This window comes from Pinus tabuliformis, chromosome J (genome assembly GCF_031772625.1).
Source record: "Pinus tabuliformis cultivar Carrire ecotype Pingquan chromosome J, CPIR1, whole genome shotgun sequence".
In the NCBI taxonomy this organism is placed as follows: Eukaryota; Viridiplantae; Streptophyta; class Pinopsida; order Pinales; family Pinaceae; genus Pinus; species Pinus tabuliformis.
The window spans coordinates 1,317,590,097-1,317,607,549 of record NC_142295.1 but is presented as its reverse complement, the minus strand read 5'-3'; the positions used below and the strand labels follow the sequence as shown (position 1 = coordinate 1,317,607,549).

The 17,453-nt window shown below is 32.0% G+C and overlaps 6 long non-coding RNA genes across 6 annotated transcripts; all 6 read right to left on the bottom strand.

Annotated features, from left to right (window-relative positions):
* Positions 1-4,651: 4,651 nt before the first annotated feature.
* On the bottom strand, positions 4,652-5,797 carry LOC149232112 (uncharacterized). Its single transcript, XR_016247521.1, has 4 exons — positions 5,641-5,797; positions 5,419-5,500; positions 4,917-4,992; positions 4,652-4,701 (listed from the first exon to the last, which is right to left on the bottom strand). It is a non-coding gene; the product is annotated as an uncharacterized LOC149232112 (long non-coding RNA).
* A 172-nt stretch (positions 5,798-5,969) lies between these two features.
* LOC149232111 (uncharacterized) lies at positions 5,970-10,121 on the bottom strand. Its single transcript, XR_016247520.1, has 10 exons — positions 10,045-10,121; positions 9,823-9,899; positions 9,322-9,401; positions 9,026-9,102; positions 8,449-8,779; positions 7,872-8,308; positions 7,650-7,731; positions 6,923-6,999; positions 6,343-6,668; positions 5,970-6,202 (listed from the first exon to the last, which is right to left on the bottom strand). It is a non-coding gene; the product is annotated as an uncharacterized LOC149232111 (long non-coding RNA).
* Positions 10,122-10,276: 155 nt separating this feature from the next.
* LOC149232110 (uncharacterized) lies at positions 10,277-11,157 on the bottom strand. Its single transcript, XR_016247519.1, has 3 exons — positions 11,080-11,157; positions 10,503-10,833; positions 10,277-10,362 (listed from the first exon to the last, which is right to left on the bottom strand). It is a non-coding gene; the product is annotated as an uncharacterized LOC149232110 (long non-coding RNA).
* Positions 11,158-11,906: 749 nt separating this feature from the next.
* On the bottom strand, positions 11,907-12,891 carry LOC149232109 (uncharacterized). The gene is made up of 3 exons (XR_016247518.1): positions 12,589-12,891; positions 12,132-12,447; positions 11,907-11,991 (listed from the first exon to the last, which is right to left on the bottom strand). It is a non-coding gene; the product is annotated as an uncharacterized LOC149232109 (long non-coding RNA).
* A 273-nt stretch (positions 12,892-13,164) lies between these two features.
* LOC149232108 (uncharacterized) lies at positions 13,165-14,614 on the bottom strand. The gene is made up of 3 exons (XR_016247517.1): positions 14,309-14,614; positions 14,086-14,167; positions 13,165-13,241 (listed from the first exon to the last, which is right to left on the bottom strand). It is a non-coding gene; the product is annotated as an uncharacterized LOC149232108 (long non-coding RNA).
* A 988-nt stretch (positions 14,615-15,602) lies between these two features.
* On the bottom strand, positions 15,603-17,221 carry LOC149232107 (uncharacterized). The gene is made up of 4 exons (XR_016247516.1): positions 16,905-17,221; positions 16,329-16,764; positions 16,107-16,188; positions 15,603-15,685 (listed from the first exon to the last, which is right to left on the bottom strand). It is a non-coding gene; the product is annotated as an uncharacterized LOC149232107 (long non-coding RNA).
* Between the last annotated feature and the right edge of the window lie 232 nt (positions 17,222-17,453).

The following is a 17,453-nucleotide window of genomic DNA, read 5'->3' as shown; positions in this document are numbered from 1 at the left end:
AACATCCAAAAAAAAAACCAAATACCAAACTACAACAAATCAAAAAAAAATACAAAACAAAGCAAAATGAGTACAACACAAAGCATGGTCATGTTCAAACTCAGCAATAACAAAACATGTTGGAAACAACAAATTAAAAATCATGAACTTCCTCTTTGCACATTATCTCTATTGCAGTGTCCTCTCCTCCTCTCCACAACTGAAATGGAAAAAAAAGTAGGGCGAATAAGGTTAAAATATCAACACGGTAATTGGTAAACAAATTTCAAAACCAATAGTTATTCATAATAGGAAACATACCTCCATTCTATATTCCACTTACTCGTACTCAACAGAACAAGCCATCTACAATAGATACATAATAAAGATATTAGAATCATTATGCATGTTAAACTGGAAGGTTGAAAGTAATAATCAATCATAATATGAAACATTCTTGTTTCCAAGTTCTGTTATATAAAGGGGTATATAATCCATTATGTATTTCACACATTTGTGCCCATTGGAATCAACCATCTGCAATAGATACAAAATAAAATATTTAAATTCTAATAAAAGTTAAACTCGAGAGTTGAAGGCATAAACTTGTCATCCAACTTAATTCCAGCCCATTTATGAAATCTTCTAAACAAGATGTAATCCTACTAGGAATAAGGAAATCAATGCTATCATAAAAGATAATTCATTTTGTGAGAGGGATCTAAACATATTTAAACATATTGAACAACCAAAATCCAAGGGGCCACAAGGCTAAAAGGAGAAAATGTTGAGCAAATGAATAATAATAACACTATTTTGTTGGAAAACAACATGACTCACCCATCCTCTACATTGCATCTACAATGCCAAGGGCATCTTCTCCGCTCAACCCTCCCAAACAGTACAATTATAGTCACACACTGCACAAAGTAATATTATATATGATATCAAATAAACCACAAGAGCTTAAACAACATACATATAGAGCGATGAATTAACCATAAACATACCTACCCTTCCCTGGCTAATATTATAGTTGTGACAATCATGAACAATAAGCTCTGAACATGTAAATCCTAGTATAACTTTTCCATTTGTTTCATATCGAAGTTATGGAAAAAGTCTTGAACCTCACACCCACGAACAAGATCATACTACCTCAAAACCATGACAAAATGATAAATCATTGTGCAAACAACAAAATATTTCAGCTATTAAGGAAAAAAGTGTGTCGTAGGGAAAAAGTATGTCTCACCCATCCTCTGTGCCACGTTCGTAGGATGTTTAGTGCATCTTCACCACTTTAACTTTGTAGATTATACAAATGTAGTTCTTCACTACATAAAGAAAATATATAAAGTTGATTAATATATAAAGTTGATTATGAGATCATCGGTAAAACATATAATAAATTGAATAGCAAACAAATGAAGCCAAAAATTAGCAAAAGATTTTTTTAACCGAAGTGCATTGCATATAGGCATGTTGACTCACCTTCATTTATGATTCATGAGCAATAATCTACATTTTCCTTGTCTGCTTCATTTTCATTTCCACACCCAGCAAACAAAACCAAGACCAAAGTTCTGCAAAAAGTCTTGGATCTCACAGCCATGAACAAGATCATACTATCTCGAAACCATGACAAAATGATAAATCATTGTGCAAACAACAAAATATTCCAACATATTAAAGGACAAAAGTAATTTGTAGGAATAAAGTACGTCTCACCCATCCTTTGTGCCATGTTTGTAGAATGTTTAGTGCATCTTCAACACGTCACATTTGTAAACTATACGATTTTAGTTCTTCACTACATAAACAAGATATATATAGCTGATTATGACAGCATCAATAAAACATATAATAAATTGAATAGCAAACAAATGAACCCACAAATTAGCAAAAGATTCTTTTACCTGAAGTGCATTGCAGTTGGGTATGTTGACTCACCTTCATTTATGAACAATAATTTCCATTTTCCTTGTCTGCTTCATTTCAGTTTCAACACCCAAAAAACAAAACCAAAACCAAAGTACAAACAATGTGAGAAAGAAAAAAGGATAACGAGTACAACGCACCCAAAAAACGAAACCTAAACCAAACTCCAAAAAACAAGTAAAAAAAAATCAAAACAAAGGAAAACAAGTACAACACAAAGCACGGCCATGCTCAAACTCAACAAAACACGCAAACGAGAACAAAGCAAAAATTGCAAACATCCCCTCTGCACATCATCTCTCCTACAATGTGCTCTCCGGCGCTGAAAGGAAAAAAAGTGGGCTGAAAAAGGTTAAAATGCACACAGTTAGTAATGTAAGCATGTTTAAAAACCAATAATTATACATAATAGGAAATGCACCTCCCCTAGAGTTTATTTTATAACAATGGACACTCTCTTTTGTATTCCATTTACTAGTGCTCATCACACCAAGCCATCTAAAGCAGATAAAAAATAAGATATTACAATCATTATATAAGTTAAACTAGAGAGTTGCATGCAATAATTATTCATAATAACAAACACACATTTCTTTGACATTGTTATATAAAAGGGGAGATCCCATTTTGTATTGCACGAATTCATGCCCGCTAGAACAAGCCATCTGCAATGGATACACAAAAAAATATTAGATTTCTAAAATACGTTAAACTAGAGAGAATTTGAATTCACAAACTTGTCATGCAACTTTGTCTGAGTCTAGTTATCTTCGATGCTATACCTCAAGAAAATATAGATTTTCTAAACAAGATGTACTTCTACTAGGAATAATACAATGTTTTCATAAGAGGTAATCTTTTTGAGAAAATGAAAACAACATGACTCACACATCCCCTATGTTAAATCAGCATTGCCTAAGGTAATGTTCTCCACTAAACCATCCCAAACACTACAATTGCAATCACTCACTACAGAAATCAATATTATATATGAGATCACGAATAAACCATGAGAGAAATCAAATATTAGGAACTATATTTGTAGTCACTCACGACACAAAGTAATATTATATATGAGATCACATATAAACCACGAGAGAAACTGAATAACAATTATATAGAGCGATGAATTAACCATACACATACTTCCTTGCCCTTGGTTAACATTATAGCACCAACAAGTATGAACAATAAGCTCTAAAAATGTGAAACCAACTATAACTTTTCCCTTTATTTTGTATCAAAGTTGTCCAAAAATATCAAACCTCACATCCACTTAACAAGATCATACTACCTCGAAACCATGACAAAATGATAAATCATTGTGCAAACAACAAAATATTTCACCTATTAAGGACAAAAGTGTTTTGTAGGAAAAAAGTATGTCTCACCCATCCTTTGTGCCACGTTTGTAGAATGTTTAGTGCATCTTCACCACTTTAACTTTGTAGATTATACAATTGTAGTTCTTCACTACATAAAGAAAATATATATAGTTGATTATGAGATCATCGGTAAAAACATATAATAAATTGAATAGCAAACAAATGAAGCCACAAATTTGCAAAAGATTCTTTTAACCTAAGTGCATTGCATATAGGCAGGTTGACTCACCTTCATTTATGATTCATGAACAATAATCTACATTTTCCTTGTTTTCTTCATTTTCGTTTCCACACCCAACAAACAAAACCAAGACCAAAGTTCTGCAAAATGTCTCGGATCTCACACCCATGAACAAGATCATACTATCTCAAAACCATGACAAAATGATAAATCATTGTGCAAACAACAAAATATTCCAACATATTAAAGGACAAAAGTATTTTGTAGGAATGAAGTAAGTCTCACCCATCCCTTGTGCCACGTTTGTACAATGTTTAGTGCATCTTCACCACTTCACTTTTGTAGACTATACGATTGTACTTCTTCACTACATAAAGAAGATATATATAGTTGATTACGACAACATCGATAAAACATATAATAAATTGAATAGCAAACAAATGAACCCACAAATTAGCAAAAGATTCTTTTAACTGAAGTGCATTGCACCTAGGTATGTTGACTCACCTTCATTTATCAAAAATAATCTCCATTTTCCTTGTTTGTTTCATTTCCGTTTCCACAGCCAACAAACAAAACCAAGACCAAAGTACAAAAAATGTGAGCAAAAAAAAGAAAAGAAAACAAGTACAACACACCCAAAAAATTGAAACCTAAACCAAACTACAAAAAACAAGAAAAATATCAAAACAAAGGAAAACAAGTACAACGTACAACACACCCAAAAAACGAAACCTAAACCAAACTCCAAAAAACAAGGAAAAAAATCAAAACAAAGGAAAACAAGTACAACACAAAGCATGGCCATGCTCAAACCCAACAAAACACACAAACAAGAACAAAGCAAAAATTGCAAACATCCCCTCTGCACATCATCTCTCCTACAATGTGCTCTCCGCCACTGAAAGGAAAAAAAGTGGGCTGAAAAAGGTTAAAATGCACACAGTGAGTAATGTAAGCATGTTTACAAACCAATAATTATACATAATAGGAAATGCACCTCTCATAGAGTTTGTTTTATAACGATGGACACTCTTTTGTATTCCATTTACTAGTGCTCATCACAACAAGCCATATAGAACAGATAGAAAATAAGATATTAAAATCATTATATAAGTTAAACTGGAGAGTTGAATGCAATAATTAATCATAATAACAAATACACCTTTCTTTGACATTGTTATATAAAAGGGGAGATCCCATTTTGTATTGCATCTGCAATAGATACACAAAAAAATATTAGATTTCTAAAATTAAACTAGAGTTTGAATTAATGAACTTGTCATGCAACTTTGTCTGAGTCTAATTATCTTCGATGCTATACCTCAAGAAAATATAAATTTTCTAAACTAGATGTACTTCTACTAGGAATAATACAATGTTTTCATAAGAGGTAATCTTTTTGAGAAAATGAAAACAACATGACTCACCCATCCCCTATTTTGCATCCGCATTGCCTAAGGTATCTTCTCCACTAAACCATCCCAAACACTACGTAGTCACTCACTACACAAATCAATATTATATATGAGATCACGAATAAACCATGTGAGAAATTAAATATTGGGCACTATATTTGTAGTCACTCACGACACAAAGTAATATTATATAGGAGATCATAAATAAACCACTTGAGAAACTGAATAACAATTATATAGAGTGATGAATTAACCATACACATACTTCCTTGCCCTTGGTTATATAGAGTGATAGCACCAACAAGCATGAACAATAAGCTCTAAAAATGTGAAACCAACTATAACTTTTCCCTTTATTTTGTATCAAAGTTCTCCGAAAATGTCAAACCTCACATCTACTTAACAAGATCATACTACCTCAAAACCATGACAAAATGATAAATCATTGTGCAAACAACAAAATATTTCAGCTATTAAGGATAAAAGTGTTTTGTAGGAAAAAAGTATGTCTCACCCATCCTTTGTGCCACGTTCGTAGAATGTTTAGTGCATCTTCACCATTTTAACTTTGTAGATTATACCATTGTAGTTCTTCCCTACATAAAGAAAATATATATAGTTGATTATGAGATCATTAGTAAACAATATAATAAATTGAATAGCAAACAAATGAAGCCACAAATTAGCAAAATATTCTTTTAACCGAAGTGAATTGCATATAGGCATGTTGACTCACCTTCATTTATGATTCATGAACAATAATCTACATTTTCCTTGTCTGCTTCATTTTCGTTTCCAAACCCAATAAACAAAACCAAGACCAAAGTTCTACAAAATGTCTCGGATCTCACACCCATGAACAAGATCATACTATCTCAAAACCATGACAAAATGATAACAACACATATTTCAGTAAATTTAGAATAAAGTAGTGGATATAGAATTTCAAAATAACCAAAAACATCAATTCTAGTGGTGTCATTGTAATAAAAAAATTCCAAATTTAATGAAATATGTGTTTAACTCATTGTGCAAACAACAAAATATTCCAACATATTAAAGGACAAAAGTATATTGTAGGAATAAAGTACGCCTCACCCATCCTTTCCAACATATTAAAGGACAAAAGTATTTTGTAGGAATAAAGTATGCCTCACCCATCCTTTCCAACATATTAAAGGACAAAAGTATTTTGTAGGAATAAAGTACGTCTCACCCATCCTTTGTGCCACGTTTGTAGAATGTTTAATGCATCTTCACCACTTCACTTTTGTAGACTATATGATTGTAGTTCTTCACTACATAAAGAAGATATATATAGTTGATTATGATAGCATCAATAAAACATATAATAAATTGAATAGCAAACAAATGAACCCACAAATTAGCAAAAGATTCTTTTAACTGAAGTGCATTGCATATAGGTATGTTGACTCACCTTCATTTATGAACAATAATCTCCATTTTCCTTGTCTGTTTTATTTCCGTTTCCACACCCAACAAACAAAACCAAAACCAAAGTACAAAAAATATGAGAAAAAAAAAAGGAAAACGAATACAACACACCCAAAAAAAGAAACCTAAACCAAACTACAAACACAAGAAATAAATCAAAACAAAGGAAAACAAGTACAACACAAAGCATGGCCATGCTCAAACTCAACAAAACATGTAAACAAGAACAAAGGAAAATTTGCAAACATCCCCTCTGCACATCATCTCTCCTACAATATGATCTCCGCCGTTGAAAGGAAGAAAAGTGGCCTGAAAAAGGTTAAAATGCACACAGTTAGTAATGTAAGCATGTTTAAAAACCAATAATTATACATAATAAGAAATGCACCTCCCCTAGAGTTTGTTTTATCACGATGGACACTCTCTTTTGTATTCCATTTACTAGTGCTCATCACAACAAGCCATCTAGAACAGATAGAAAATAAGAAAATAAGATATTAAAATCATTATATAAGTTAAACTGGAGAGTTGAATGCAATAATTAATCATAATAACAAATACACCTTTCTTTGACATTGTTATATAAAAGGGGAGATCCCATTTTGTATTGCACAAATACATGCCCACTAAAACATGCCATCTGCAATAGATACACAAAAAAATATTAGATTTCTAAAATTAAACTGGAGAGAGTTTGAATTAATGAACTTGTCATGCAACTTTGTCTGAGTCTAATTATCTTCGATGCTATACCTCAAGAAAATATAGATTTTCTAAACTAGATGTACTTCTACTAGGAATAACAATGTTTTCATAAGAGGTATCTTCTCCACTAAACCATCCCAAACACTACAATTGTAGTCACTCACTACACAAATCAATATTATATATGAGATCACGAATAAACCATGAGAGAAACTAAATATTAGGCACTATATTCGTAGTGACTCACGACACAAAGTAATATTATATATGACATCATAAATAAACCACGAGAGAAATTGAATAACAATTATATAGAGCGATGAATTAACCATACACATACTTGCTTGCCCTTCGTTAACATTATAGCACCAACAAGCATCAACAATAAGCTCTAAAAATGTGAAACCAACTATAACTTTTCCCTTTATTCCGTATCAAAGTTCTAGGAAAATCTCAAACCTCACACCCGTTAACAACATCATACTACCTTTGAAACCATGACAAAATGATAAATCATTGCGCAAACAACAAAATATTTCAGCTATTATGGACAAAAGTATTTTGTAGGAAAAAAGTATGTCTCACCCATCCTTTGTGCCACTTTCGTAGAATGTTTACTACATCTTCACCATTTTAACTTTGTAGATTATACCATTGTAGTTCTTCCCTACATAAAGAAAATATATATAGTTGATTATGAGATCATTGGTAAACAATATAATAAATTGAATAGCAAACAAATGAAGCCACAAATTAGCAAAATATTCTTTTAACCGAAGTTAATTGCATATAGGCATGTTGACTCACCTTCATTTATGATTCATGAACAATAATCTACATTTTCCTTGTCTGCTTCATTTTCGTTTCCACACCCAACAAACAAAACCAAGACCAAAGTTCTGCAAAATGTCTCGGATCTCACACCCATGAACAAGATCATACTATCTCAAAACCATGACAAAATGATAAATCATTGTGCAAACAAAAAAATATTCCAACATATTAAAGGACAAAAGTATTTTGTAGGAATAAAGTACGCCTCACCCATCCTTTCCAACATATTAAAGGACAAAAGTATTTTGTAGGAATAAAGTATGCCTCACCCATCCTTTCCAACATATTAAAGGACAAAAGTATTTTGTAGGAATAAAGTACGTCTCTCCCATCCTTTGTCCCACGTTTGTAGAATGTTTAGTGCATCTTCACCACCTCACTTTTGTAGACTATACGATTGTACTTCTTCACTACATACAAAAGATATATATAGTTGATTATGATAGCATCAATAAAACATATAATAAATTGAATAGCAAACAAATGAGCCCACAAATTAGAAAAATATTCTTTTAAATGAAGTGCATTGCATATAGGTATGTTGACTCACCTTCATTTATGAACAATAATCTCCATTTTCCTTGTCTGTTTTATTTCCGTTTCCACACCCAACAAACAAAACCAAAACCAAAACCAAAGTACAAAAAATATGAGAAACAAAAAGGAAAACGAATACAACACACCCAAAAAACGAAACGTAAACCAAACTACAAACACAAGAAAAAAATCAAAACAAAGGAAAACAAGTAGAACACAAAGCATGGCCATGCTCAAACCCAACAAAACATGCAAACAAGAACAAAGGAAAATTTGCAAACATCCCCTCTGCACATCATCTCTCCTACAATGTGCTCTCCGCCGTTGAAAGGAAGAAAAGTGGGCTGAAAAAGGTTAAAATGCACACAGTTAGTAATGTAAGCATGTTTAAAAACCAATAATTATACATAATAGGAAATTCACCTCCCATAGAGTTTGTTTTATAACGATGGACACTCTCTTTTGTATTCCATTTACTAGTGCTCATCACAAAAAGCCATCTAGAACAGATAGAAAATAAGATATTAAAATCATTATATAAGTTAAACTGGAGAGTTGAATGCAATAATTAATCATAATAACAAATACACCTTTCTTTGACATTGTTATATAAAAGGGGAGATCCCATTTTGTATTGCACAAATTCATGCCCACTAAAACATGCCATCTGCAATAGGTACACAAAAAAATATTAGATTTCTAAAATTAAACTAGAGAGAGTTTGAATTAATGAACTTGTCATGCAACTTTGTCTGAGTCTAATTATATTCGATGCTATACCTCAAGAAAATATAGATTTTCTAAACTAGATGTACTTCTACTAGGAATAATACAATGTTTTCATAACAGGTAATCTTTTTGAGAAAATGAAAACAACATGACTCACCCATCCCCTATTTTGCATCCGCATTGCCTAAGGTATCTTCTCCACTAAAGCATCCCAAACACTACCATTGTAGTCACTCACTACACAAATCAATATTATATATGAGATCACGAATAAACCATGAGAGAAACTAAATATTAGGCACTATATTCGTAGTCACTCACAACACAAAGTAATATTATATATGACATCATAAATAAACCACGAGAGAAATTGAATAACAATTATATAGAGCGATGAATTAACCATACACATACTTGCTTGCCCTTCGTTAACATTATAGCACCAACAAGCATCAACAATGAGCTCTAAAATTGTGAAACCAACTATAACTTTTCCCTTTATTCCGTATCAAAGTTCTAGGAAAATCTCAAACCTCACACCCGTTAACAAGATCATACTACCTTGAAACCATGACAAAATGATAAATCATTGTGCAAACAACAAAATATTTCAGCTATTGAGGACAAAAGTATTTTGTAGGAAAAAAGTATGTCTCACCCATCCTTTGTGCCACGTTCGTAGAATGTTTAGTGCATCTTCACCACTTTAACTTTGTAGATTATACAATTGTAGTTCTTCATTACATAAAGAAAATATATATAGTTGATTATTAGTTCATTGGTAAAACATATAATAAATTGAATAGCAAACAAATGAAGCCAAAAATTAGCAAAAGATTCTTTTAACCGAAGTGCATTGCATATAGGTATGTTGACTCACCTTAATTTATGATTCATGAACAATAATCTACATTTTCCTTATCTACTTCATTTTCATTTCCACACCCAACAAACAAAACCAAGACCAAAGTTCTGCAAAAAGTCTCGGATCTCACACCCATGAACAAGATCATACTAACTCAAAACCATGACAAAATGATAAATAATTGTGCAAACAACAAAATATTCCAACATATTAAAGGACAAAAGTATTTTGAGGGAATAAAGTATGTCTCACCCATCCTTGTGCCATGTTTGTAGAATGTTTAGTGCATCTTCACCACTTCACTTTTGTAGACTATACGATTGTAGTTCTTCACTACATAAAGAAGATATATATGGTTGATTATGATAGCATCGATAAAACATATAATAAATTGAATAGCAAACAAATGAACCCACAAATTAGAAAAAGATTCTTTTAACTAAAGTGCATTGCATATAGGTATGTTGACTCACCTTCATTTATCAACAATAATCTCCATTTTCCTTGTCTGTTTCATTTCTGTTTCCACACCCAACAAACAAAACCAAGACCAAAGTACAAAAAATCTGAGAAAAAACCAAGGAAAACAAGGACAACACACCCAAAAAAACGAAACCTAAACCAAACTACAAAACAAGAAGAAGGAAACATCAAAACAAAGGAAAACAAGTACAACACAAAGCATGGTCTTGCTTAAACTCAACAAAACATGCAAACAAGAACAAAGGAAAAATTGCAAACATCCACTCTGCACATCATCTCTCCTACAATGTGCTCTTCACTGCTGAAAGGACGAAAAGCAGGCTGAGAAAGGTTAAAATGCATATAGTTAGTAACGTAAGCATGTTTAAAAAGCAATAATTATACATAATAGGAAATGCACCTCCCCTAAATTTTGTTTTATAACGATAGACACTCTGTTTTGTATTCCATTTACTAGTGCTCATCACAACAGGCCATCTAAAACAAATAGAAAATAAGATATTACAATCATTATATAAGTTAAACTCGAGAGTTGAATGTAATAATTAATCATAATAACAAATACACCTTTCTTTGACATTGTTATATAAAAGGGGAGATCCCATTTTGTATTGCTCGAATTCATGCCCGCTATAACATGCCATCTGCAATAGATAAACAAAAATATTAGATTTCTAAAATACGTTAAACTAGAGAGAGTTTGAATTAATGAACTTGTCATGCAACTTTGTCCGAGTCTAGTTACCTTTGATGCTATACCTCAAGAAAATATAGATTTTCTAATCTAGATGTACTTCTACTAGGAATAATACAATGTTTTCATAAGAGGTAATCTTTTTGAGAAAATGAAAACAACATGACTCGCCCATCCCCTATGTTGCATCCGCATTGCCTACGGTATCTTCTCCACTAAACCATCCCAAACACTACAATGGTAGTCACTCACTACACAAATCAATAGTATATCTAAGATCACGAATAAACCATGAGGGAAATTAAATATTAAGCACTATATTCGTAGTCACTCACGGCACAAAGTAATATTATATATGAGATCATAAATAAACAACGACAGAAACTTAGTAACAATTATATAAAGCGATGAACTAACCATACAGATACTTGCTTGCCCTTGGTTAACATTATAGCACCATCAAGCATGAACAATAAGCTCTAAAAATGCTAAACCAACTATAACTTTTCCCTAAAAATGTGAAACCAACTATAACTTTTCCCTTTATTCTGTATCAAAGTTCTAGAAAAATCTCAAACCTCACACCCATTAACAAGATCATACTACCTCGAAACCATGACAAAATGATAAATCATTGTGTAAACAACAAAATATTTCAGCTATTAAGGACAAAAGTGTTTCGTAGGAGAAAAGTATGTCTCACCCATGCTTTGTGCCACGTTCGTAGAATGTTTAGTGCATCTTCACCACTTTAACTTTGTAGATTATACAATTGTAGTTCTTCACTACATAAAGAAAATATATATAGTTGATTATGAGATCATCAGTAAAACATATAATAAATTGAATAGCAAACAAATGAAGCCACAAAATAGCAGAAGATTATTTTAACCGAAGTGCATTGCATATAGGCATGTTGACTCACCTTCATTTATGATTCATGAACAATAATCTACATTTTCCTTGTCTGCTTCATTTTTTTTCCACACCCAACAAACAAAACCAAGACCAAAGTTCTACAAAAAGTTTCGGATCTCCCACCCAAGAACAAGATCATACTATCTCGAAACCATGCAAATGATAAATCATTGTGCAAACAACAAAATATTCCAACATATTAAAGGACAAAAGTATTTTGTAGGAATAAAGTACGTCTCACCCATCCTTTGTGCCATGTTTGTAGAATGTTTAGTGCATCTTCACCACTTCACTTTTGTAGACTATACGATTGTACTTCATCACTACATAAAGAAGATATATATAGTTGATTTTGACACCATCGATAAAACATATAATAAATTGAATAGCAAACAAATGAACCCACAAATTAGCAACAGATTCTTTTATCTTAAGTGCAATTACATATAGGTAAGTTGACTCACCTTCATTTCTGAACAATAATCTCCATTTTTCTTGTCTGTTTCATTTCCGTTTCCACACCCAACAAAGAAAACCAAGACCAAAGTACAAAAAATGTGAGAAAAAATAGTAAAATGAGTACAACACACCCAAAAAAAGAAACCTAAACCAATCTACAAAAACAAGAAGAAGAAAAAATCAAAACAAAGGAAAACAAGTACAACACAAAGCATGGCCATGCTCAAACTCAAGAAAATATGCAAACAAGAACAAAGGAAAAATTGCAAACATCCCCTCTGCACATCATATCTCCTACAATGTGCTCTCCGCCACTGAAAGGAAAAAAAAGTGGGCTGAAAAAGGTTAAAATGCACACAGTTAGTAATGTAAGCATGTTTAAAAACCAATAATTATACATAATAGGAAATGCACCTCCCCTAAAGTTTGTTTTATAACAATGGACACTCTCTTTTGTATTCCATTTACTAGTGTTCATCACAACAAGCCATCTAAAACAGATAGAAAATAAGATATTACAATCATTATATAAGTTAAACTAGAGAGTTGAATGCAATAATTTGTCATAATAACAAATACACCTTTCTTTGACATTGTTATATGAAAGGGGAGATCCCATTTTGTATTGCACGAATTCATGCCCGCTAGAACATGGCACCTACAATAGATACACACAAAAAAATTAGATTTTTAAAATACGTTAAACTAGAGAGAGTTTGAATTAATGAACTTGTCATGCAACTTTGTCTGAGTCTAGTTATCTTCGATGCTATACCTCAATAAAATATAGATTTTCTAAACTAGATGTACTTCTACTAGGAGTAATACAATGTTTTCAAAAGAGGTAATCTTTTTGAGAAAATTAAAACATGACTCACCCATCCCCTATGTTTCATCAAGAAAATATAGAATTTCTAAACTAGATATACTTCTACTCGGAATAATACTATGTTTTCATAAGGGGTAATCTTTTTGAGAAAATGAAAACAACATGACTCACACATCCCCTATGTTGCATCTGCATTGCCTAAGGTATCTTCTCCACTAAACCATCCCAAACACTACAATTGTAGTCACTCACTACACAAATCAATATTATATATGAGATCACGAATAAACCATGAGAAAAATCAAATGTTAGGAACTATATTTGTAGTCACTCACGGCACAAAGTAATATTATATATGAGATCATATATAAACCACGAGAGAAACTGAATAACAATTATATAGAGTGATGAATTAACCATACACATACTTCCTTGCCCTTGGTTAACATTATAGCACCAAAAAGCATGAACGATAAGCTCTAAAAATGTGAAACCAACTATAACTTTTCCCTTTATTTTGTATCAAAGTTCTCTGAAAATCTCAAACCTCACATCCACTTAACAAGATCATACTACCTCGAAACCATGACAAAATGATAAATCATTATGCAAACAACAAAATATTTCAGCTATTAAGGACAAAAGTGTTTTGCAGGAAAAAAGCATGTCTCACCCATCCTTTGTGCCACGTTCGTAGAATGTTTAGTGCATCTTCACCACTTTAACTTTGTAGATTATACAATTGTAGTTCTTCACTACATAAAGAAAATATATATAGTTGATTATGAGATCATCGGTAAAAACATATAATAAATTGAATAGAAAACAAATGAAGCCACAAATTAGCAAAAGATTCTTTTAACCTAAGTGCATTGCATATAGGCATGTTGACTCACCTTCATTTATGATTCATGAACAATAATCTACATTTTCCTTGTTTGCTTCATTTTCGTTTCCACACCCAACAAACAAAACCAAGACCAAAGTTCTACAAAATGTCTCGGATCTCACACCCATGAACAAGATCATACTATCTCAAAACCATGACAAAATGATAAATCATTGTGCAAACAACAAAATATTCCAACATATTAAAGGACAAAAGTATTTCGTAGGAATGAAGTAGGTCTCACCCATCCCTTGTGCCACGTTTGTACAATGTTTAGTGCATCTTCACCACTTCACTTTTGTAGACTATAAGATTGTACTTCTTCACATAAAGAAGATATATATAGTTGATTATGACAGCATCAATAAAACATATAATAAATTGAATAGCAAACAAATGAACCCACAAATTAGCAAAAGATTCTTTTAACTGAAGTGCATTGCATATAGGTATGTTGACTCACCTTCATTTATGAACAATAATCTCCATTTTCCTTGTCTGTTTTATTTCCGTTTCCACACCCAACAAACAAAACCAAAACCAAAGTACAAAAAATATGACAAAAAAAAGAAAAACGAATACAACACACCCAAAAAAACAAAACCTAAACCAAACTACAAACACAAAAAAAAAAATCAAAACAAAGGAAAACAAGTAGAACACAAAGCATGGCCATGCTCAAACTCAACAAAACATGCAAACAAGAACAAAGGAAAATTTGCAAACATCCCCTTTGCAAATCATCTCTCCTACAATGTGCTCTCCGCCGTTGAAAGGAAGAAAAGTGGGCTGAAAAAGGTTAAAATGCACACAGTTAGTAATGTAAGCATGTTTAAAAACCAATAATTATACATAATAGGAAATGCACCTCCCCTAGAGTTTGTTTTATAACAATGGACACTCTCTTTTGTATTTCATTTACTAGTGCTCATCACAACAAGCCATCTAGAACAGATAGAAAATAAGATATTAAAATCATTATATAAGTTAAACTGGAGAGTTGAATGCAATAATTAATCATAATAACAAATACACCTTTCTTTGACATTGTTATATAAAAGGGGAGATCCCATTTTGTATTGCATCTGCAATAGATACACAAAAAAATATTAGATTTCTAAAATTAAACTAGAGAGAGTTTGAATTAATGAACTTGTCATGCAACTTTGTCTGAGTCTAATTATCTTCGATGCTATACCTCAAGAAAATATAGATTTTCTAAAATAGATGTACTTCTACTAGGAATAATACAATGTTTTCATAAGAGGTAATCTTTTTGAGAAAATGAAAACAACATGACTCACCCATCCCCTATTTTGCATCTGCATTGCCTAAGGTATCTTCTCCACTAAAGCATCCCAAACACTACAATTGTAGTCACTCACTACACAAATCAATATTATATATGAGATCACGAATAAACCATGAGAGAAACTAAATATTAGGCACTATATTCGTAGTGACTCACGACACAAAGTAATATTATATATGACATCATAAATAAACCATGAGAGAAATTGAATAACAATTATATAGTGCGATGAATTAACCATACACATACTTGCTTGCCCTTCGTTAACATTATAGCACCAACAAGCATCAACAATAAGCTCTAAAAATGTGAAACCAATTATAACTTTTCCCTTTATTCCGTACCAAATTTCTAGGAAAATCTCAAACCTCACACCCGTTAACAAGATCATACTACCTTGAAACCATGACAAAATGATAAATCATTATGCAAACAACAAAATATTTCAGCTATTAAGGACAAAAGTATTTTGTAGGAAAAAAGTATGTCTCACCCATCCTTTGTGCCACGTTCGTAGAATGTTTAGTGCATCTTCACCATTTTAACTTTGTAGATTATACCATTGTAGTTCTTCCCTACATAAAGAAAATATATATAGTTGATTATGAGATCATTGGTAAACAATATAATAAATTGAATAGCAAACAAATGAAGCCACAAATTAACAAAATATTCTTTTAACCGAAGTGAATTGCATATAGGCATGTTGACTCACCTTCATTTAGGATTCATGAACAATAATCTACATTTTCCTTGTCTGCTTCATTTTCGTTTCCACACCCAACAAACAAAACCAAGACCAAAGTTCTGCAAAATGTCTCGGATCTCACACCCATGAACAAGATCATACTATCTCAAAACAAGACAAAATGATAAATCATTGTGCAAACAACAAAATATTCCAACATATTAAAGCACAAAAGTATTTTGTAGGAATAAAGTACGCCTCACCCATCATTTCCAACATATTAAAGGACAAAAATATTTTGTAGGAATAAAGTATACCTCACCCATCCTTTCCAACATATTAAAGGACAAAAGTATTTTGTAGGAATAAAGTACGTCTCACCCATCCTTTGTGCCACGTTTGTAGAATGTTTAGTGCATCTTCACCACCTCACTTTTGTAGACTATACGATTGTACTTCTTCACTACATAAAGAAGATATATATAGTTGATTATGATAGCATCAATAAAACATATAATAAATTGAATAGCAAACAAATGAACCCACAAATTAGCAAAAGATTCTTTTAACTGAAGTGCATTGCATATAGGTATGTTGACTCACCTTCATTTATGAACAATAATCTCCATTTTCCTTGTCTGCTTTATTTCCGTTTCCACACCCAACAAACAAAACCAAAACCAAAGTACAAAAAATATGAGAAACAAAAAGGAAAACGAATACAACACACCCAAAAAAACAAAACCTAAACCAAACTACAAACACAAGAAAAAAATCAAAACAAAGGAAAACAAGTAGAACACAAAGCATGCCCATGCTCAAACTCAACAAAACACGCAAACAAGAACAAAGGAAAATTTGCAAACATCCCCTCTGCACATTATCTCTCCTACAATGTGCTCTCCGCCGTTGAAAGGAAGAAAAGTGGGCTAAAAAAGGTTAAAATGCACACAGTTAGTAATGTAAGCATGTTTAAAAACCAATAATTATACATAATAGGAAATGCACCTCCCCTAGAGTTTGTTTTATAACGATGGACACTCTCTTTTGTATTCCATTTACTAGTGCTCATCACAACAAGCCATATAGAACAGATAGAAAATAAGATATTAAAATCATTATATAAGTTAAACTGGAGAGTTGAATGCAATA